The following is a 20,444-nucleotide window of genomic DNA, read 5'->3' as shown; positions in this document are numbered from 1 at the left end:
CTTAACTCGAGTAATGAAAGAACTTAAAATGTTAGACTCAATTGAAATTCGTAGAGACCCGAACTCGTAAAGTAAATACGAAAAGGGTAAAAAGGGAATTACAGCAGGGTTTGTCGACAAAGGCAGTATGTTCGTCAACGAAGTCCCTTCATTTCTTCATCGTCGAAATTTAAAGCGTTGTCGATGAAGAAATACCAAGCGAACCAAAGAAAATATTCGGATGGGATTTGTCGAAAAAAGGATAGCTCCTTCCACGAACTGAGTGGCTGGCTTGTCAACGAAGGCACCGCCTCGTTGATGAATTTGATTTGGTCAAAGGCTCTATAAATATCATTTTTGGTTACTTAAGGGTTAAGAAAACCCAAAAGCTCTCTCTCTATCTCTAGAACCAACGATCTCTCTCTCTCTCTCTCTCTCTCTACAATTCTTCGTCGTTCGTCGTCTGTTTCAACGATCGGAGGTTCCTACATAGATCAGAAGGAGAAACTCTACAATTATAGCGGATCAGATCGTCATTTTAAGGATTTTCGATATTTTCCCTAAAATCAAGGTAAGGATCTAAATTCATTTTCGTTTTGATAGATCTGTAGTAGATTGAATAATACTGGAGTATTGTTCTTCATTTTTTAGGTTTTGGGGATCCCGAGTCATAGTTAGCATCAATAAGCTTGTGTTTCAGTTTACGTTAAAAGGTAAGAGGATTTTTTTACATCGGTATTTTTTAGAAAAATAAACCATAGAATATATAGCCTATGTTTATATGTACTTATTGACTGCTTATTTGCAAAATTTTACTGGGTAATATTTGCCGATTCTTACGGTTTTTCACTATTTTACGGTTTTGACAAAAATGGAGTTTTTGGCATATGATCTCCAAATTTCTTAAACTACTTTTTTTGCACTAAAACTAAAGTCAGAGATGCTTGAAACTCTTAATAGCAGCAGAAATGATATTTTACGAACCAGTTTATATGAAATGTATATATATGATCAAATAAGTGTGACGTATGATATGAATTGAATCTATACTGATTTGAGATGTATATATATGAACTATGGGGACTAAGGTTCCAAGTGATTATCAGAAAATGTAGAAAACAGGTGCCGGTTAGATATCGTGCCAAGTATGAGAAAAGGGTAAAACCAAGAGGTTACGAGCTGGTTTTTACCACAATATGAATGAAAGTATGCATGAATGAGATTGTGAAAATACTGGAATTGCATAGGTTATTATATTTTAATGTAAATTATATATATGATATTGAGACCGCAACTTGTCTCAATAGTATATGAATCCTTAAAAGGCTTATATTATGTAGGCTCGGTACCGTTGCCAAAACAGAGGTACAATGCAACCACACGTAGCTATTATTCATTTTGGGTACCTAGTAGTAGGCTTGGTAAGAAGGGCCACTAGTTAAAAGGGATCAAGGTGGTGATAGCTTAGTTAGACTGTAGTATGATAAGATGCCTAACAATACCTGTACGTACAGGGCTCAATTAGTATTTTCTTAGCGCACAACCCTTGCCATAGGGAGTTACTGGCATAGTTATGATAGTTTCGAGCTGGACGATGTTCTAAATATGCATATACATGATTTAAACGCTTTACTGGGCAGAGTCACAGGTCTGAGTACTAGGCGGAGGGATCGTACAATGTATGGGCCTATACCCTACTCTAACCTCGGGAACTCTCACTTGCAACGATGTTGGGTTTCATATTATCACGGAATTATATATGTACTATATATACATTTCAGTATTGAGAACGTGCAATCTAGGTAATTGTTTTCAAATAAGAATATAACTGTACAGTCACACACTGATGTAATATCTTCCTCCTTACTGAGAAGTGTCTCACCCCAATCTTACAACCTTTCTTTCAGGAGTTACAAGAAATCGGTCCTAGTCTTCTAGAAAGATTGTGGACCGTAGCGTCTGGTTAGTTGACGTAACTTTTGTATGAGTTTAGGGTTGGTTAGCCAGGATGGGTTTCTTTTTTGGGAATGTAATACAACTTATGTTTTACGTACAGTTGGATGCATCTAAGGAACATTTAGATACTCTGATATGTCTATTAGAATTCATATGAATGTTTATGTTTTCCGCAATATATGTGAGTACAGATCATTATGAAATACCCATATGCTCCTGTTTAGGGCGGGTAGTTATATATGCTATCAGGATTTGTACAGGATATGTATGTATAGTAGCACACTGGGCCGTATTAAGGGTCGGGGCTTTACAGTTTGGTATCAGAGCCCATAGCCAGCCAGAAGTGTGATACGATTTGCACTGCCTAGTTATGGATATGCTCAGAGCTTAGGTGGCTAGGTTTTGTAGAATAGACTATACCAGAGTTTAGGATGTGAGTATGATTTTCTGGTTTAGCTTAGTATACCTGCGGATAGAAATCCATTGACAGACTTCTGTAATTTTCTGGATCATTCAAAGGGTTCAGGAAATCGCGGCAATTTATTGGCAGTTTTGTTTCTAAGTGGAAGAGCGGAACTGGAGTAGGGATGAGAACGTAAGTCATTAGAGTACATCAATACTAGGAAGGTTATTATGGGAAGTGAGTTTGTAGTATTACAGTATTAGTTGGTTAAGCTTCTAATTGATGTTTCTCAATTGCTTCTTTAGGATGGAATCTAGGGATATTACTGCCAACATTGGAGGCAATAGTAGTGAGGATACTGGCCATGAGGCTGGTAGTGACTCTACTAGTGTACTAGCTTATGGTGGAGGTTGTTCGGACAAATAAGGGTCAGGATCGTCCCCTTATTGAGTTAGGATGCTCCATCGACCAGTTTACACGACTGAAACCTCCTGTCTTCGTCGAGAGTGCAGATCCGATTCGGGCTGAGAATTGGATCGTGGAGATTGAGAAGATTCTAGACGTCCTGAACTGAACTGAGAAGCAAAAGGTAGCCTTTGCGACGTTCAAGCTGACGGGCGAAGTAGAGAGGTGGTGGAAGTCAGTTAAGATGCTTGAAGAACATCGACCTACTTTTATGGTTCTAACGTGGGCTCGGTTCAAAGATTTATTCTTTGAACGGTATTTTCCTACCACAGTCAAAAATTCCAAGATGGAGGAATTCATGCGTTTGGAGTAAGGGCAGCTGTCAGTTCAACAGTATACTACCAAGTTTCAGGACCTGTCTCGATTTGATCAATTCATGATTCCGGATGAGTCAAAGGAGGCTTGGAAATTTTAAAGGGGTCTGAAGAAGGAGATCAGGAAGCAGACTACGATTTTCCAGATGCAGGACTTTGTCACTCTAATTGACAAAGCCAGGGTAGTAGAGGAAAGTTTGTAGAAGGACCTTGAGGTTTAGGTTCTGAAGAAGAGACCTGCGCCTTCCAGTTCTTATGGAAGGGCAAAGCAGGGCCATTGGAAGAAGAATAGTTGTGGTGCTTCTCAGAGTACCGCAACTACTCTGACTTGTTCCAAGTGTGGGAGACCTTACTCCGAGAAGTGTTTGTCGGGTTCTAGAGCTTGTTTTCGTTGTGGTACGATGGGACATCAGAAGAAAGATTGTCGCATGCCAATGAACAGCGAAGCTCCACAACAGTCATGTGGAGGAGGTTCTCAGGCTCAGCGGGGTGGTCAGCAAGGGGGGACAGCCTAGGCTAGGGTGTACTCCCTGACTCCTGGTGACACAAAGAATGCAAGAGATGTTGTCACAGGTACCATTTACATGCTTTCCAATAAAGTTGTTACTATTTGACTCGAGGGCAACGCATATCTTTATCTCCCAAGGATTTGTTAAATTGTGGCATTAAGACTCAACAGTTAGGTTGTGAATTGGTAGTGGCTATGCCTTCAGGGTCGATAGTCGTATGTAGTAAGGTAATTCGTGACTTTCCAGTAGAAATTCAGGAGAGTGTACTACCAGTTAGTCTTATTATATTTGATATGCATGGCTTTGATATCATTCTTGGTATGGACTGGTTGTTTGCCAGTTATGCCAGTATTGATTGCCACAGGAGAGAAGTGGTGTTTAGACCTCTTGGGAAGCAGGAATTTAGATTCTTAGGTTCGTGTGTGCGCTCCATGCCACGAATCCTCTCAGCTTTACAAGTTAGGAGATTACTTTTGGAGGGATGCCAAGGGTATTTGGCATTTGTGAAAGACACATCGGCAGGGGAACGTGAATTGGAAGAGATTCCTATTGTGTGCGAGTTTCTAAATGTGTTACTAGAGGACTTGTCGGGATTACCTCCAGATCGTGAGGTGGAGTTTGGTATAGAGTTAACTCTAGGTACGGCGCCGATATCAAAAGCTCCATATCGTGTGGCTTCAGTTGAACTGAGAGAGTTAAAAGAACAGCTTCAAGAGTTGTTAGATAAGGGGTACATTCGACCAAGTGTTTCTCCTTGTGGAGTACCAGTGCTATTTGTGAAGAAGAGAGACGGGTTGATGAGGATGTGCATCGACTACAAAGAACTTAACGAGGTAACAATAAAGAATAAATACCTGTTACCCAGGACGGATGATCTGTTTGACCAGCTTTAAGGTGCGCAAATTTTCTCTAAGATCGATCTACGGTCTGGGTATCACCAGCTGAAGGTGAAAATAGAAGATGTTCCGAAAACAGCTTTCCGAACTCGGTACGGCCATTGCGAATTCATGGTTATGCCATTCGGTCTGACAAAAGCACCTGCAGCATTTATGTTTCATGAATACTTAGACCAGTTCGTCGTGGTGTTTATAGATGACATCCTAGTATATTCTAGGAGTGCTGTAAAGCATAAAGTTCATCTAAGATTGGTACTGCAAATGCTTAGGGAGAAGAAGTTATTTGCTAAACTGAAGAAGTGCGAGTTCTAGCTGGAACAGATTGCATTTCTAGGGCATGTAGTGTCCAAAGAAGGAGTATCAGTGGATCCAAGTAAGATAGAGGCACTAGTGGACTGAGCAAGACCAAAGAATGTTCAAGAAGTCAGAAGTTTTCTGGGTCTTATAGGTTACTATCATTGTTTTGTAGAAGGGTTCTGTAACGACCTGCTTAATTTCTATATATTTTTTTCCATAATATAAATAAAATCATAATAAAAAATTCAGCAGATCATAATCAACCTATACCATAGGTAACAAGGATACGTGAGAAACACATCACGGAAGCCTATGCAGCAGGAAACATAAATCATAAACACCCCATTATACCATACATCACAATACCAGAGTTACTACAACCACTGTATATATATATATATATACACACAATACATAACTCAAAAGATGTTTTAGGGCCATCCCATAAAATACATCCGACCCTATCAAAACACTTACCCTTCTGGAAGGGCAGATCAATAGTATTAGATTAGCGGAGCTTTACCCGCTCTCCTATCAGGGGCTCCTGAAATGTTTATAAAATTTTGGGGTGAGACACCTCTCACTAAGGGAAATAAACTAACACTAATGTGTGACAGCATGAGCATTTCTGTGGTATACATATAGTCATAAACATAACCAATAACATTGTATATATATATATATATATATATATATATATATATATATCATTTCTGGGAAAAACATATATAATCAAAACATGGCAGAACATAATAGTTTCCATAGCATAATTCATCTCATATAAATAATAATACAAAACTAACGTCCTTGGTAGGTTAGCTGGTTGTTGTCACGTATTACCCCCATATAACTGGGTTGTGTGGCCCGAAGGCGGGACCTAACAATGGTTGACCGACCACTGCCAAGTCAAAAGTACAGTTTGTAAGTCCGATGGGTCTGCCAGACCTGGTTCACACACTAGGGGCACTCACACTCCTTAAAACCACATTGACCATCCAATCTCACGTCACTCCGTACAACAGCATTAACACAATATCACAACCATGATTATCATGGACACATAACAACGGTACCATGCAAGTGCTAGCCTAGACCAAACCAACCAAGTTCTGATAACATATAACATATAATGAAACTATGATACATGAACATTTCATACCATTAATTACCAATCATTATCATCATATCGTTTTGTATATATATATACACGTATATCATGAAATCATCGGCCCGTACGCCGGTATAAATTTCATATTTTACCATAGCTCGGCCCGCACACTGGTAAAATATATCCATAACTTGGCCCGTACGCCAGCAAATTATATCCATAGCACGGCCCGTACACCGGCAAATCACATACATAGCACAGCCCGTACGCCGAAAAAATCACATACATAGTGTAAACACCCTATTTTTGCCCAGGCCAAATACAACAATATTATTATTATTATTATTATTATTATTATTATTATTATTATTATTATTATTTTAAATATTATTTTGTTATTAGGGTATTATTATTATTATTATTATTATTATTATTATTATTATTACTTTACTATTATTTTTATTATTTTTATTTATTATTAATTATTATTATTATTATTATTATTATTATTATTATTATTATTATCATTATTTTTAAATATTATTGTTATTATCATTACTATTATTATTCTACTATTATTAATATGATTACTTATATTATTACCTCCATTATTATCATTATCATTATTTTAAATATTATTATTACTTTATTATTACTAGGGTATTATTATTATTATTACTTATTCTTATTTTTTCTTATTTATTATGGATATTATTATTATTATAAAAAGATTAAAAAAAAAAAGCAAAAACAAAAAAAGGAGGAGGCTCTTAAGGGTTTGAACTTTTTTTTCTATATAATCCCACGCACACACACAAGGGAGCCGGGGGCGGTACACAGAAACACAAACGAAAAAAACCCTGCCTCTACTCTCTCCCGCGCCCCTGTCCTCTCTCCCTCAACCTCTCAAGCTCTCCCTCTCTCAGATCTCCCCTGCTTCTCTGCCCTCTCTCTCTTGGCTCCCCTAGACTTCCCTTGGTCTCTCCCTCTACTCTCTGCCATTCTCCACATTCCGGCCACCACTCCGAGCAGCACCGAGCACACAGCGGCAGCCGAGACTCCTGCAACACCCCTCTTTCTCCCGCAGCACTTCCTCTGTTCTAGCCACGCACCAGCAGGCCCGCAGGACCTCCCCTGTTCTCCGGCCGCCCCCTCGGAATTCCAGCCACCGCGGGCACCAGCAGCAAACCAGCTCCGGCGCCTTCGCTGCTCACGGCCACGACCCCATCACCGGCAGCACCCTGCGGTAAGTCTTCCGGTGAACTTATCTTGCATGCGAACACACTCACACACATGCACGTATCACTTTGCTTTGCCATGCTCTGTTTTATTACTTGAATTCCAAGTTTTTCTTCTGTTCCTTTGTTCCTTTCTTCAGTTCACTATGCATATCAAATAAATATTTAGTATTGTTGTAAAAATTGATTTTTTCTTTTTATAATGTTTGTTTTACAGTTAATCTTCATGTTAATATTTGTACTTTATTTTGTTATCATTGCAGAACTTTTATTGTGGAAACTTGTCTCAATATTCGAGGTTTAAATTTTTCTTTTTTTTAGATATATAATATTATTTGGGGCATTTTTATTAGTATTTATGTTCATATTTTACGTAGGGTTTTATGGTCCGGTACACTTTGTGCTTATCATAGGAAGTTTCATTAGAGTATATTATGAGAGTTTTCCTTTTATTTTTTTTCCCATGATAAAATTTCTGATATTGTGACATATATTTATATGATCCATATTGTTATTTATTCGTTATATAAAATTTTAATTATTATTATGCATACGGTTGTCATATTTAATGTTTATAGTGTGGTTATATTTAATTTGATATGTGATTAGTTTATGATTATTATCGTTATTGGTTCAATTATTCATTGTTCGAGTTTGTGTTTTGTTGGTTAATACCTTTAGCATGAATTAGGAGTTGTCATCTTCAATTTTATCCTTGCACATAATGATAAACGTTAATTGGAATTTATTTAATTTATATCTAGGTGTATATCCTTTATTGTGAATGTTCATAATTGTTAGGATTTTTAATAAGTGATACATATATAGTGGTAATTTAATATTTTAAGTAATAATACATATTTAGTAACTTAGGGTTTTAGGTAATTACATATTTAGTAGTAACGTAATATTTTAAGTAATGATATATATTTAGTAACTTAGGGCTTTAGGTAATTATATATTTAGTAATTTAAGTATTTTGAGTAACACTATATATATTTAGTAATATAACATTTTAAGTAATACTATGTATTTATTATTATTATATCTTTAGTATCTTAATATATATGGTATATGGTATTTTATTACTTATTTTGGTATTCGTAATATTTTAGTAGATATGTGTTATTATTAATATTATATGCATTGGGATAGTGTAATATCTTAACTTATTATCCTATTAATGTATATTAAAACCTCCCATACTAGTATTTTCCTATAAAAATTTTCTATATAATTTCAAAATTTGGGAGTGTATTTTCTTAAATATTTTCTTGATTTTTATCCCTATGATTTCAATGAGAGGGTTGGAGCTTCAGGGCTTCACGTACCCCGGTTCTAAGGGAATATATAGTATAAATATGTATGTAATTTTGTATTATTTATTTATTTATTTATTTTGCATGTATATTGGTAAATTCACTAATAGGAAGTAATTCTAAAGACTTTTTAAAATTAACTTATGGATAATTCCAAATTAATTAGGTACCGTTCATAAGAACGGGCGCGTAGGGGGTTCTCGTACCTTCCCCTCGCTTAACCGAACTCCCGATCCCAGCTTTGGTAACGTAGACCCATTCTATCATTAACGGGGTAGTAATCATGTATTCTAACCACACTAAAAGGTTAGTGGCGACTCCAATACTCCTGTTTTTTCATGAAAATATTTAAACCATATTTCTTATCTCGCCACCCCGGGGCACACGCGCTCCTGGATGTCGCGGCAGCTTTGCGACTCCACTGGGGATCTTCTTTATAAAAAGGGTTGTTGCTAAGCTATCACGACATCCCGGAGCGCGTGTGCCCCGGGGTGGCGAGATAAGAATTATGGTTTAAATATTTTCATGAAAAAATAGGAGTATTGGAGTCATCACTAACCTTTTAGTGTGGTTAAAACACATGATTACTACCTTGTTAAGGATAAAATGGGTCTACGTTACCAAAGTTGGGATTGAGAGTTCGGTTACGCGAGGGGAAGGTACGAGCACCCCCTACGCACCCGTTCTTACGAACGGTACCTAATTAATTTGGAATTATCCCTAAGTTAATTTTAAAAAGTCTTTAGAATTACTCCCTATTAGTAAAGTTACCAATACACATGCAAAATAAATAAATAAATAAATAATATAAAATTACATACATATATATACTATATATTCCCTCAGAACTGGGGTACGTGAAGCCCTAAAGCTCCACCCCTCTCATTGAAATCATAGGGATAAAAATCAAGAAAATATTTAAGAAAATATACTCCCAAATTTTGAAATTGTATAGAAAATTTTTATAGGAAAATGCTAGTATGGGAGATTTTAATATATATTAATAGGATAATAAGTTAAGATATTACACTATTGCAATGCATATAATATTAATAATAACATATATCTACTAAAATATTACGAATACCAAAATAAGTAATAAAATGCCATATACCATATATATTAAGATACTAAAGATATAATAATAATAAATACATAGTATTACTTAAAATGTTATATTACTAAATATATATAGTGTTACTCAAAATACTTAAATTACTAAATATATAATTACCTAAAGCCCTAAGTTACTAAATATATATCATTACTTAAAATATTACATTACTACTAAATATGTAATTACCTAAAACCCTAAGTTACTAAATATGTATTATTACTTAAAATATTAAATTACCACTATATATGTATCACTTATTAAAAATCCTAACAATTATGAACATTCACAATAAAAGATATACACCTAGATATAAATTAAATAAATTCCAATTAACGTTTATCATTATGTGCAAGGATAAAATCGAAGATGACAACTCCTAATTCATGCTAAAGGTATTAACCAACAAAACACAAACTCGAACAATGAATAATTGAACCAATAACGATAATAATCATAAACTAATCACATATCAAATTAAATATAACCACACTATAAACATTAAATATGACAACCGTATGCATAATAATAATTAAAATTTTATATGACGAATAAATAACAATATGGATCATATAAATATATGTCACAATAACAGAAATTTTATCATGGGAAAAAAAATAAAAGGAAAACTCTCATAATATACTCTAATGAAACTTCCTATGATAAGCACAAAGTGTACCGGACCATAAAACCCTACGTAAAAATATGAACATAAATACTAATAAAAATGCCCCAAACAATATTATATATCTAAAAAAAAAGAAAAATTTAAACCTCGAATATTGAGACAAGTTTCCACAATAAAAGTTCTGCCATGATAACAAAATAAAGTACAAATATTAACATGAAGATTAACTGTAAAACAAACATTATAAAAAGAAAAAATCAATTTTTACAACAATACTAAATATTTATTTGATATGCACAGTGAACTGAAGAAAGGAACAAAGGAAAAGAAGAAAAACTTGGAATTTAAGTAATAAAACAGAGCATGGCAAAGCAAACTGATTCGTGCATGTGTGTGAGTGTGTTCGCATGCAAGAGAAGTTCACCAAAAGACTTACCGCAGGGTGCTGCCAGCGGGACTAGCTATGGAGTGTATTGCTGCTGGCGAGTGGGAAGATGGCCGGTGATGGGGTCGTGGCCGTGAGCAGCGAAGGCGCCGAAGCTAGTTTGCTATTGGTGCCCGCGATGGCTGGAGTTCTGAGGGGGCGGCCGGAGAACAGGGGAGGTCCTGCGGGCCTGCTGGTGCATGGCTGGAACAAAGGAAGTCCTGCGGGAGAAAGAGGGGTGTTGCAGGAGTCTCGTCTGCTGCTGTTTGCTCGGTGCTGCTCAGAGTGGTGGTCGAAACGTGGAGAATGGCAGAGAGTAGAGGGAGAGACCGAGGGAAGTCTAGAGGAGCCGAGAGAGAGAGGGCAGAGAAGCAGGGGAGATCTGAGAGAGGGAGAGCCTGAGAGGCTAAGGGAGAGGGAGCCGGGGACGGTACACAGAAACACAAACAAAAAAAAACCCTGCCTATTTACTCTCTCCTGCGCCCCTGTTGTGTAGGAGATTGTACGACTCCATGGTGTTCTTGTTTCTTATCGAGATCCACGTTATACGTCTTGTGTCACGCCCCGAACCCGCAGATGCATCCCAGGTGTGAATATAGTAACCTAACCTGTCTCTATATCAATTCAAACATACATGATACAATACAATAAGAGGGTCTGCCCCGTGGGGTACACGGATGCCTTATAGACATACACATATACATCCATACCCATCAGTTACGCAGCGGAAAATGCTTCATCTATCTATATAACATACCATACCAGAGTCTGTACAAAGTTAGGATACACAAACCCATACAATACTAAGGTATACAATCTCATAAATACCGTACACACTCCGGGTGTCTACAAAAACCATCACGACAAACCGGTTACAAAATCTCTTACCTAATTAGGTACTAACATCAACTAATGACACCCCCCACTTCCGATCGCTAGGATGCTAGTTATGGCTACCTAATGAACCTGAAAACATTGTACGTACATTCAGGGTGAGACACCTCTTAGTATGGAAGAAAGCGGCTTATATCTGTGTGTGGCATACCAGTGTTATTTTACGCAAAACATAACACTATACAATATGATACAGTTCAGATACATTTTCATACAGTTCCAGTATTTTCACAAATTCATTCCAATATATATGATACCCAAAACATACGATCAGTGTCGTCACACTAATACGCAACTACACTATGAAACCCGAAGCTTCATAGCGATTACATTGCTAATATGATGTACTTCACACTAGTATGCAACTACTCCATGAATCCGAAGCTTCACTGCGATTACATTGCCAACATGCAACTACTCATGAAACCCGAAACTTCACAGTGATTACATTGCCAATACAGTATAGCTCACACCCCTCGGTGACTAGCCGGGGTACATAGTGATATTTCACACCCTCAGATATAGAGTCAGACACTCTCGCCCACGATTTTCACACCGGTACATGGCGTAGCGTACGATAATTAGCCACCACATAACTGTTTCGGCGTACGATAATTAACCGCCACTAATCGATTTCACAAAACCTGGAATTATTTTGGAGCTCACACTCCTATACATATCAGCGTACAGTAATTAACCGCCATTAGCTATTTTATAATATACCTAGAACAATTACATACAATCATACATACCATACTTATTTGGTTTATGAAAAATCATATCGTTTTCCCATTCAAGTATACAGTTTATACAAATATGGATAATAGTCATCTTAATTATACAGTTAAAACAAAACAAATGGTTTTCCAAACAAAGCAGAGATGATACCTGAAATCCCTAAATTTTTCCAAAAACTGTAATCCAAAAATCTCGTATTTTACCCGATAGATTTTCCTAAATAAGTTACCAAAACATACATACGATCGTAGCCTACAAGTTTACCGATCTCAATTTAAAAAATAAACTGATATAAACAAAATTCCAACTACGAACCGAGACCCCAAAACCTACAAACCACAGTACAATACATGGTTACAATTCGTACTACTACTCATATTTCGAATCAGAAAGGAAAACCAAGCCTTACCTCGATTTTGTCCCAAAACCCGAAACCACTCAAAACGAAATTCGGATCTGCTAGAAACGTAGAGAATCCTTCCCTGATCCTCGCAGTAACGTTCGATTTACGAATCACGTGACAAACGGTGAAGAAATCAAGAGAGAGAGAGCTTTGAGTTCTAGAGAGAGAGGGAGGAGATATTCCTTTGATTCGGATGGGTTCGTCGACAAATTGGCATTCTCGTCGACGAGCCGAATATTTCCAATTTTTTTGAACCTCTCGGCATCCCCTCGTCGACAAAACACTGAATTTCATCGTCGAGTACAGAATGGACTTCGTCGATGAACTCTGGCTTCGTCAACGAAGCTTGCCCAAATTACCACTTTACCCTTCTTTCAAATATTAAGTCCACATGCCATGGTTCGGATTCTTACATCTTGTTTTTGGAAGAGTCTACAGGATGCCTTGGGATCGCAGTTGACATTCAATACGTCTTTTCACCCGCAGATGTATGGGCAGTTTGAGAGGACTATTCAGACGTTAGAGGATATGTTGTAGGCTTGTGTATTGGACTTTGGTGATCGTTGGATACATTATCTATTGCTTGTTGAGTTTGCGTATAACAACAGTTACCAGGCCAGCATAGAGATGACGCCTTACAAGGCATTATATGGCCATCGATGTTAATCTCCATTGTACTTGGATCAGGTAAATAAGCGGCAGATACTAGGTTCGGAATTGATTTAGCAGGCCTTTACAAAGGTCAAGTTGATCAAGGAAAGAATCAAGGCAGTTCAGAGTCGGCAGAAGAGTTATGCTGATACTTGCCGACGAGAGCTAGAGTTCGAGGTAAGAAGTATGGTAATTCTAAAGATTGTTTCGATGAAAGGGGTGATGAGGTTCGAAAGAAAACGAAGCTAAGTCCTCGGTATATCAGATTTTTCGAGATCCTAAAAATGATAGGTTTAGTAGCTTATCGAGTGGCTTTACCTCCAGCACTATCTAGGGTCCATGACGTATTTAACGTGTTAGTGCTAAGGAAGTACGTATTAGACCCATCACACGTGCTAAGTTACAAACCTCTAGCGATCAAATGATGCTTTATCGTATGAGGAGGTACCAGTATAGGTATTAGATCAGAAAGTTTAGCAGTTACGGACTAAAAAAATACTGCTAGTGAAGGTATTGTGGTGGAACCATGCCGTGGAAGAAGCTTTATGGGAGTTAGAAATAGAGATACATCAGAAGTATCCTCAATTGTTCATAAACGGATGAGTTAGTCAGGTAAGTGAATGTATGTATGTTCGTGTGTTTGGTAAGTAGGTATGACCTTCGGGAGAGTTTTGTATGTATATTGTAAACTCCCAAAGCTTTATGTTGTAACCACAGTATTCCTCCGTCATAAGTGAGGGTATGTAATAAACTTGGACCGGAGCCACTATGTGGGTGGTTGTCAACTCTTTGATAGGACTGAGCCGTAAGTGTAGAATATGTGTAGTATCTATTAGCAAATTTTGAGGATGAAATTTTTATAAGGAGGGGAGATTGTAGAGACCCGAACTCGCAAAGTAAATAAGAAAAGGGTAAAAAAGGAATTATAGCAGGGTTCGTCAAAAAAGGCAGTACGTTCGTCGACGAAGTCCCTTCAGTTCTTCCTCACTGAAATTCAAAGCGTCATTGATGAAGAAATAGCAAGCGAGCCAAAAAAAATATCTGAATGGGGTTTATCGACGAAGGTATAACTTCATCCACAAACTAAGTGGCTGGCTCGTCGACGAAGGCGCCGCCTCGTCGATGAATTTGATTTGGTCAAAGGTTCTATAAATATCATTTTTTGCTTAAGGGTTAAGAAAACCCAAATTCTCTCTCTCTCTCTCTACAATTCTTCGCCGTTCATCGTCTGTTTCGTCGATTGGAGGTTCTTGCGTATATCAGAAGGAGAAACTCTACAGTATCATCATTTTGAGGATTTTCAGGATTTTCCCTAAAATCGAGGTAAGGATCTGAATTCATTTTCATTTTGATAGATCTGTAGTAGATTGAATAATACTGAAGTATTGTTCTTTGGTTTTTAGGTTTTCGAGATCCCGAGTCGTAGTTAAGATTAATAAGCTCGTGTTCCAGTTTACGTTAAAAGGTAAGGGGATTTGTTTACATCAGTATTTTTAGAAAGAAAAACTACAAAATATGTAGCATATGTTTATATGTACTTATTGTCTGCTTATTTGCAAAAAAATTTTGGGTAAAAATGTCGATTCTTACAATTTTGGCAAAAATGAGGTTTTTGGCATATGATCTCAAAATTTCTTAAACTACTTTATTTGCACTAAAACTAAAGTAGGAGATGCTTGAAACTCTAAATAGCAGTAGAAATGATATTTTACGAACCAGTTTATATGAAATGTATATATATGATAAAATAAGTGTGACGTATGATATGAATTGAATCTATACTAATTTGAGATGTATGTATATGAACTATGGGGACTAAGGTTCCAAGTGATTATCAAAAAATGCAAAAAACGGGTGTCGGTTAGATACCGTGCCAAGTATAAGAAAAGAGTAAAATCGAGAAGTTACAAGCCGGTTTTTACCACAGTATGAATGAAAGTATGCATGAATGAGATTGTGAAAACACTGGAATTGCACAAGTTATTATTTTTTGATGTAAATTGTATATATGGTATTGGGACCGCAGCTTGTCTCAATATTATATGAAGCCTTAAAAAGCTTATATTATGTAGGCTCGACACCGTTACCAAAACAGAGGTACAGTGCAACCACACATAGTTATTGTTCGATGTGGGTACCTAGTAGTAGGCTTGGTAAGAAGAGCCACTGGTCGAAAGGGATCAAGGTGGTGATGGCCAAGTTGGACTACAATATGATAGGATTCCTGACGATGCCTGTACGTACAGGGCTCGATCAGTGTTTTCTTAGCACACAACCCTTGCCACAGGGAGTTAATGGCATAGTTACGATAGTTTCGAGCTGGACGATGTTTTAAATATGCATATACATGATTTAAACGCTTTACTGGGTAAAGTCACAGGTTTAAGTACCAGGCGGAGGGATCGTACAATGTATGGGCTTTTACCCTACCCTAACATTAGGAACTCTCACTTGTAACGATGCTGGGTTTCATATTATCAGGGAATTATATATGTACTATATGTACATTTCAGTATTGAGAACATACAATCTAGGTAACTTTTTTCAAATAAGAATATAACTGTACAGTCACACACTGATGTAATATCTTCCTCCTTACTGAAAAGTGTCTCACCCCAATCTTACAACCTTTCTCTCAGAAGTTATAGGAAATCGGTCCTAGTCTTCTAGAAAGATTGTGGAGCGTAGCATCTGGTTAGCTGACGTAAGTTTTGTATGAGTTCTGAGTTGGTTAGCCAGGATGGGTTTCTTTTTTGGAATTTAATACAACTTATGTTTTATGTACGATTGGATGTATGTAAGGAACATTTAGATACTCTGATATGTCTATTAGAATCCATATGAATGTTTATGTTTTCAGCAATATATGTGAGTACAAATCATTATGAAATACCTGTATGCCCCTGTTTAGGGTGGGTAGTTATGTATGTTATCAAATTTTTTACAGGATATGTATGTATAGTAGCACTATGGGACCATATTAAGGGCCGGTGTGTTACAAAAAATGTGCACACTCAAAATTGAATCACAACACCTCTTACGTTGTAATTATATAATAGGTCAAATGCACTACAAATTGTTGCTTCCGACAATGAATTCTTTATATAGAAGAGGCTCGATGTTGTCCATAGTCATTTTTTACCCCCACAAAATGAAGATAAAATTAAATATATGAAAAGCTAAAACAAAGAAAGTAAAGAGGTTGAAAACACTTGAGGCAGTTAGCTAGCCACTTAGGGTGGTCAACCAACCTTTCCTCCAAATTTCATCTCTGGCGCCACCAATAGGTGGTTGACTGGCCTATATAGATATTGATTTACCCTTGAAATTTTAAAATTTTGAGTTTTTTCCCTCTGATTAGCTCGGGATTTTGGGGTTGCCATGTTCCCCTTTGATGCCACCTATTAACCTCCAACAATGGTTGCTGGTAGTTGGTAGTTTTTAGTAGTTATTTTTAACATGAATTTTTGAAATTCAAATTCAAAGGGGTTTCGCTCCATTCTATAAGAAATATATTAAAAAAAAACATCTCATGGGAGACTTTTGGACATGTCCAAGTGAGGCTGAGATTGTGTTTTTTTCTTAGTGAAAAAGGGATATCAAAAGCAAATTTTAATTTGGAAAAGAAAATAAGGAAATCTCTTTCCTTCATTTTGCAAAAATTGTTTTGGGGGTGTGAATTCAAAAAGAGTGATTCTCACTTGATCAATAGAATCATTTTTCTTCATAAGATTAGTGCCTAATCCTTCTCTCTTTCAAGCTTCATTTTTTTTCATTAATTTTGTATGCATAGTGCTTAGATACATTTACATTGTTTTTTATGTGATCTACCATGTTTTTGATGCATTTCTGTGCTATAATTCATGTCATAGAAATGTTAGGGTGCTTATATTTGAAATTTATAAGGAAAATCATGTAGAAAATTTCAAAAATGACAATTATATAAGAAATTGCATTTTAGACAATTGACCAACCTTTGTATCTTTGAAAAAGTAGTCATCGACTACTAGACGGTTGACCGACCCCTTTGCAAGTGGTCAACTGTCAAATCACTAAAGGTGAGTTTTTGCACTTTTTTTATGTTTTCTTCTAGGATTTTACGTGTTTTTTTTTTTTTTTCGTATTTACACTCATCAAAGTATAGCTGTTTGAGTCTATTGCTAATATTGTGAGGGTTTTATGGTTTTTTTCATAAAAAAAAAAAATGAATTTTTTTCATAATTCAAACAAATTCATCCAAGTTTTCAAAAATCTTTCAAGTTTTGCAAAAAGGGTTTTCCAAAATACTTGAAGTCATACGCTCATGATATATGTAGAGAATCGAACCCGTAAATAAGGAAAATAAATAAGAAAAAGGGTAAAAAAGGAATTTCAGTAAGGTTCGTCGACGAAGCCAGTATATTTGTTGATGAAGTCCCTTTAGTTCTTCATCGCCAAAATTTAGACCGTCTTCGACAAAGAAATACCGAGCAAACCAAGAAAATATCCGAATGGGGTTCGTCGATGAAGGAAGAACTTCGTCCACAAACAGTCCACGTGGTTCATCGATGAAGGCGCCACTTCGTTGACGAATTTGACTCAGTCAAAGGCTCTATAAATATCATTTTTAGTTGCTTAAGGGGTGAGAAAACCCAACAGATCTCTCTCCCTCTCTAGAACCAATGAGCTCTCTCTCTCTCTCTCCTCTCTCTCTCTCTCTCTCTCTCTCTCTCTCTCTCTCTCTCTCTCTCTCTCTACGATCCTTCGTCGTTCGTCGTCTGTTTCTACGATCAGAAGTTTTTGCGTGGATTAGGGGAGGAAACTCTACAGTTATAGAGGATCAAATCATCGTTTTGAGGATTTTTGGGATTTCCCTTAAAATTGAGGTAAGGATCTGAATTTGTTTTCGTTTCTGTAGATTTGTAGTAGATTGAATTTTATTTAAGTGTTGTTCTTCGATGTTTAGGTTTTGAGGTTTTCGTGTCATAGTTTTGGATCAATAAGCTCGTGTTTCAGTTTTTGGGATAAAGGTAAGAGGATTTGTTTACATCAATATTTTTAGAAAACGAAACCACAAGATATGTAGCTTAATATTTATATGTACTTATTGATTGCTTATTTGCAAAGTTTTACCGAGTATAAATGTCGATTTTTACAGCTTTTGCGATTTTATGATTTTGGAAAAAATGAGGTTTTTGACATATGATCTCCAAATTTATTAAACTACTTTATTTGCACTAAAACTAAAGTAGGAGATGCTTGAAACTCTTAATAGTAGCAGAAATGATATTTTATGAACCAGTTTATATGAAATGTATAATTTACCAAATAAGTGTGACATATGATATGAATTGATTCTATACTGATTTGAGATGTATGTCTATGAACTATGGGGACTAAGGTTCCAAGTGATTATCAAAAAATGTAGAAAAACAGGTGTCGATTAGATTCCATGCCAAGTATGAGAAAAGGGTAAAATTGAGAGGTTATGAGGAGGTTTTAACAATGAAAGTATGCATGAATGAGAATGTGAAAATACTAGAATTGCACAAGATATTATGTTTTAATGTAAATTGTATATATGATATTGGGACCGTAGCTTGTCTCAATAGTATATGAAGCCTTAAAAAGTTATTATGTAGGCTCGGTACTATTGCCAAAATAGAGGTACAGTGCAACCATATGTAGTTATTGTTCAGTGTGGGTACCTAGTAGTAGGCTTGGTAAGAAGGGCCATTGGTCAAAATGGATCAGGGTGGTGATGGCCAAGTTGGACTGCAATATGTTATGATGCCTGACAATACCTGCACGAACAGGGCTTGATTAGTGCTTTCTTATCTCACAACCCTTGCCACAGGGAGTTACTGGCATAGTTATGATAGTTTCGAGCTAGACGGTGTTCTAAATATGCATATACATGATTTAAAAGCTTTACTAGGCAAAGTCACAAGTTTGAGTACCGGGCGTAGGGATTGTACAGTGTATGAACCTATACCCTACCCTAACCTCGGGAACTCTCACTTGTAATGATGTTGTGTTATACATTATCAGGACTTATATTTGTACTATATATATGTTATGGTATTGAGAATGTGTAATTTATGTAACTGTTTTCAAATAAGAATATAATTGTACAATCACACATTGATGTAATATCTTCTTCCTTACTGAGAAGTGTCTCACCCCGAATATACAACCTTTGTTTTCAGGTCCTGCAGGGCATTAGTTTTAGTTGGTTGTGGGCCTTTGGAGCGAAGTATTGTTGTTAGTTACGTAAGTGTTTTGTTTATGTATAGGATGTTAGTGTAGAGGGACTTTTTGGGAATGAAATATAATTTATGTTTTTCATACTGATGAATGTATGTAAGGAACAGTTAGACACTCTGGTACGCCTATTAGAATCCATATGAATGTTTATATTTTCCGCAATATATGTAAGTACAGATCAGTATAGTATACCCGTATGTCCCTGTTTAGGGCGCGTATTTTATGTATATTATCTAATTGTACAGGTTATGTATGTAAAACAGCACTCTGGGGCCATCCTTTGCTGAGTTGGGATGCTCCATTGACCAGCTCACACGATTGAAACCTCCTGTCTTCGTGGGGAGTGTGGATCCGATTCGGGCTAAGAATTGGATTGAGGAGATTGAAAAGAATCTAGACGTCTTGAACTGTACTGAGAAGAAGAAGGTAGCTTTTGTGAAGTTCAAGCTAACGGGCAAAGCAGAAAGGTGGTGGAAGTCAATTAAGAAGCTTAAAGAGCATCGACCTACTCCTATGGTTTTAACGTGGGCTTAGTTCAAACATTTATTCTTTGAATGGTATTTTTCAGCCACGGTTAGAAATGCCAAGATAGAGGAATTCATGAGTCTAGAATATGGGTAGCTATCAGTTAAGCAGTATGTTGCCAGATTCCAAGAGCTATCCCGTTTTGCTCCATTTATGATTCTGAATGAGCCCAAGAAGGCTTGGAAGTTTGAGAGGGGCTAAAGAAGGAGTTCAGGAAGAAGACTGCGATCTGGTAGATGCAGGACTTTGCTACTATGGTTAACAAAGCCACCATAGTAGAGGAGAGTATGCAGAAGGACCTTGAGGTTCAGGTTCTAAAGAAGAGACCTCTATCTCT

The sequence above is a fragment of the Malania oleifera genome, chromosome 5 (genome assembly GCF_029873635.1).
Source record: "Malania oleifera isolate guangnan ecotype guangnan chromosome 5, ASM2987363v1, whole genome shotgun sequence".
Classification (NCBI taxonomy): domain Eukaryota; kingdom Viridiplantae; phylum Streptophyta; class Magnoliopsida; order Santalales; family Ximeniaceae; genus Malania; species Malania oleifera.
This window is presented reverse-complemented; position numbering follows the sequence as displayed.